We start from the raw sequence: 4,621 nt of genomic DNA on the forward strand, positions 1-4,621 counted from the left end.
ACATAGACTTTACAACCCAGATGACTCCCTTTTAGGTATTACTTTCCTTATCCTATAGGAAGGAAAGTAATGTAATCGGGTCAAATTTTCGATGGATGGTGTGTGTGTGTGTTTGTCTCTGTTTGTCTGTGTGTCTGTCTGTCTGTAAACAAAATATCTCGAGAACGGTAAGAGCTAGAGACTTGAAATTTGGTATATAGCTGTCAAATGTGACAAGGATGCGTCACAAAACTTTTGGTTAAGACCGGTGCAACGATTGGCGGCATTTTACCGCTTTTTGGCGGTTTTCGGTGTAATTTAACAATATCTCGGGAACGGTATATAGTAGAGACTTGAAATTTGGTATGCAGTTCACAAATGTGACAAGGATGCAACACAAAACGTTTGGTTGAGATGGTTGCTGCGCTCTTGGCGGTATTTCGGCCGCTTTTGGACAGATTTCGACCGTTTTTTGGCGGTTTTCAACTATAGCGACAAAACGGTTAGAGATATTGTAAAAGTTGACCGTTTTTTGGCGGTTTTCAGCTATAGCGACAAAACGGTTAGAGATATTGTAAAAGTTAGGGTAAAAGAACACTCAATACAGATTTCGACCGTTTTTTGCGGTTTTCAGCTATAGCGACAAAACGGTTAGAGATATTGTAAAAGTTAGGGTAAAAGAACACTCAAATAAGCATCATGGCGGCTTTCAGCTATAGCGACAAAACGGTTAGAGATATTGTAAAAGTTAGGGTAAAAGAACACTCAAATAAGCATCATTCAATGTGTTCACACCAGATTTTATTTCATTTATCTTTCTCTATCTTTACGTATCTTTGAATCATATAACCAACCTCAGTAGTGCAGTGATTAGCGCGGTGGACTCTGGATCTGGAGGTTGGTGGTTCGAGTCCAAGTCCAAGTCATAACATTTAGAGTAATGTATCTAGCGGGGAACGACATTTTTTTAACATAAGAATACTCTTTATTTACGATACTTGTTATACATATATATACACAGATTACATTATTAGCATTATTACATAGTTAACTATGTAAAAGTGAAAAAAAAACGAGTTATACTGAGGTATTGTTTCCCCTATTGGGGATGTGTTATACCTCAGTTAAATTAGGTTGTTATAAAAATATATAATTTGCAGTTTAATTATTTATTATTATTATAGCTTTTTGCTTCCCCTTATTTATCTATGAGCTATTTATTATTTAATTCTCCTTGTATTATTTATTATTAATAAATTATTAATATAGCTTTTTGCTTCCCTTATTTATCTATGAGCTATTTATTATTTAATTCCCCTTGTCCTGATGTATTTAAATTTATTCATTTGTGACAAGCATTTATGCTCAACACAATTATTAAATCCATTTTTCAAGAGGTTTGACAGAGGGAACTGTAACTGCTGAGGTCTTATCGTCCCGAAATCGAAGAGAGAAGGAGGACAGGATAGGAGAAAGCCAGCCGTTCCGGGAACGATTTTATTCCAATAGAATCAATAGATATAAACAGAAACAAGTAGAGAATTCGTGTAGAAATAGCGGGGGAGTATTTAGAGAACAAATGTTGCAATTTAATTCGGAACACACATCCCAATATAGGCAAAATACCGATAGATACCGATCTTTATACAGGGTGCTCCTACATAAATTTAATCCAAACCAAAAAAAAAAAATCATTGTGATAAGAAAATTTAGTGGTAGTAACTTGATTTTTAGAGCACCTGATAGAGTTCAATGAAGAAGAGACCTTTGTTTAGCAGTGAACAGATAAGGGTTGTCCATGATGATGTCGGTAAAAAAAAAAAAAAAACAAACAAACAAACATTGGGTACCTAGTTGATTCCTAAAATTAAAAACTTCCAGAGAAGAGCCATCTTCACACCTAGCTGATGAGTTCTAACAAGAACGAAACGCGTCCTAGACAACTCTATTCAAAACGTCTAAATTTGATGTACCTAGTTAAAATTTCAAAAACACCCGGTATGCGTCATAATTTTACTCCAAAGGTTATTCAGGGTTTTATAAATAGGTTAAGGAATTATTAGGGTATAGGAGCCACAAGCAAGTATTGAGGTAGTTGGCCCTAATAATAATACCCTTGCGCTCTTAAAGGATTAGTCACTTAGTCTTAATAAATAAAATTAGAGAACTTTTTAAGTTTTCCAAAATGTAGAAATACATAAAAAAAAAAGAAAAAAAAGGAAATAAAAAAACGAGAAGTTACACTATGAAAATAACGCGAAATTCTACCTTATTGTTGCCCGTTGCATACACACGAAATTTGTACATGTACGTCAACTAAGTCTCTGAGGGAGCGAAAGTGTTAAGTCTACTTTGGACTCCACATTCCACAAATTCCTACAAATGTGAACTTTATAAACCTCAAGGGGGTAAACGTGTAGTTTGGAAAGATAGCAAAATATCTAGAGGTATCTTGGATTTAGAAACAGATATTTATATACAATATTATTGTGTACACATGTGGCTAGCTATTTAGTAAAGGAGGACCATTTGAAACTTTATAAATCTGGGCAAGGTAAAAAAAAAAATATACCTCGTAAAAATGGAAATATTTACCCAATAATATTAATATTGGATTTGTTAGTACAATAAAATAGAATAGATGCATAAAAAAGAAGAAGAAACCGCCCTCCTGTTTACCAGGCGAGCGCCTTAACCACTACACCACCGAGGTAGGATAAGATCCACCCAGGTGGGAATCGAACTCAAGGAATAGCGCTTACAAGGCAGACGCACTACCAACCAACCTAACTAGGCTGGCAAATACATAGATAGCGACAATCCAAATAGAAAGTAAAAGGATAGCACGAAGTTCTCTCTCTCTCTCTCTCTCTCTCTCTCTCTCTCTCTCTCTATCTCCCTCTCCCTCTCTCTCTCTCTCCTCTCTATCTCTCTCTCTCTATCTCCCTCTCTCTCTCTATCTCTCTCTCTCTCTATCTCTCTCTCTCTTTCTTTCTCTCTCTCTCTCTTTCTCTCTCTCTCTTCAGCTTGTGGTTTGTGTTATTCCAATTTTCCGCTTTGAAAACTTTCACCTGGCGAAGAAAGAAGAGAAGTATTTGAAGAAACAGTAAAAGAAATCAGAAGATGGAAGAAGGAAGATGAAGAAGACGAAGAAGAAGGAGGAGGAGGAGAAGAAGAAGAAGGAGGAGACGAAGAAGAAGGGGGCGGAGAAAGGGGAAGTGAGAGAGTGGAGAATTCAAATGAAAACAAATAAGTTAAAGTCAGCAATAGTTTGGAGAGAGAGAGAGAGAGAGAGAGAGAGAGAGAGAGAGGAAACTGACTAAAAAGAAAGAGCAAAACTTTTCCGGAGGTATTTAAAAGCTTTTCAATTACTTATCTCCTTCTCTCTCTCTCTCTCTCCCACCTTCTCTTCCTCTATCTCTCTCTCTCTCTCATTCTCTGGTTACCTATCCCTTCTTTCTAATCCTTTCTGGACTTTAACGAAAGAGAGAGATAGAGAGATAAAGCACAAGAAGACACAGGAAAAGAGAATGAGCAATAGAGAGAGAGAGAGAGATAAAGTATTAAGAAGACAGGAAAGGAGAAAGAATAAAAAATTACTGAAAGAGGATGTGAGAGAGGAAGACAGAAGGAAACAGCAATTTATAAGAGGCAGAAATAAATCAGAAGAAGAAGAAGAGGTACCTACCTAGTAGAAGAAGAAGAAGTAGTAGAATAGGGATGGGTAAATATTCTCTGAGTCGATTCAAAGAGTCGAATATTTCAAAAGAATCGTGAATCGCGATTCTTAAATTCAAAGAAAAACGTCATTTCAAAATGGACAGCAGTTTGAAAGTTGAAACATTGAATTATTTATTGCTATTAAACTCTGTGTTAGAGAGAGAGAGAGAGAGAGAGAGGGAGAGAAAGAGAGAGGGAGAGAGAGAGAGAGATAGTAGATGACTGCTGATGGCGATAGAGAGAGAGAAAAAAAAGAGAACGGAGAGGGAATATAATATGAAGAGAGAAAATGAAATAGGAATAAAGAGGAAAGAGAAAAACAAATGAAAGAGACATATGAAAATGGAAAGTGAGAAAGGGAAAGAGAGAAATAGAGAAAGAGAAGAATAATGTGATGGCACATTTTAAACATTGACGTTTCATTTTCATTTTATTACTAGCGGAAACCCGTCGCTTCGCTCCGGATTTCCGCTAGTTCATCCCGAGGCATGGCCGAACTTGTAGAAAAAAATAAAAAAATACGGTCGCGCTGCGCGCTCCCTATTAGCTGCATAGTTCTCAAACTAAAAACATAAACGAAACTCAAAATGTTGGTCGAGAGCGGAACATTTCTCTCCCGCAGTCTCTTCTTCCTGTGTATTTCTTATGTCACTCATCCATTTAGTGGTCTTGCTCGGCGTAGCTTAACAAAAACGAACCGGAAAATAGCCTATAACCTTCCAACTCTATTTAAAACGTCTAAATTTGATGTAGTTAAAATTTCAAAAACACCCGGTATGTGTCATAATTTTACTCCAGGGTTATTCAGGGTTTTATAAATAGGTTAAGGAATTATTAGGGTATAGGAGCTACTGGCAAGTATTGAGGTAGTTTACCCGAATAATAATACCCTTGCGCTTCAAAAGTCTTAATAAATAAAATT

Source organism: Diaphorina citri, unplaced genomic scaffold (assembly GCF_000475195.1).
Source record: "Diaphorina citri unplaced genomic scaffold, Diaci psyllid genome assembly version 1.1 scaffold1186, whole genome shotgun sequence".
Lineage (NCBI taxonomy): Eukaryota > Metazoa > Arthropoda > Insecta > Hemiptera > Psyllidae > Diaphorina > Diaphorina citri.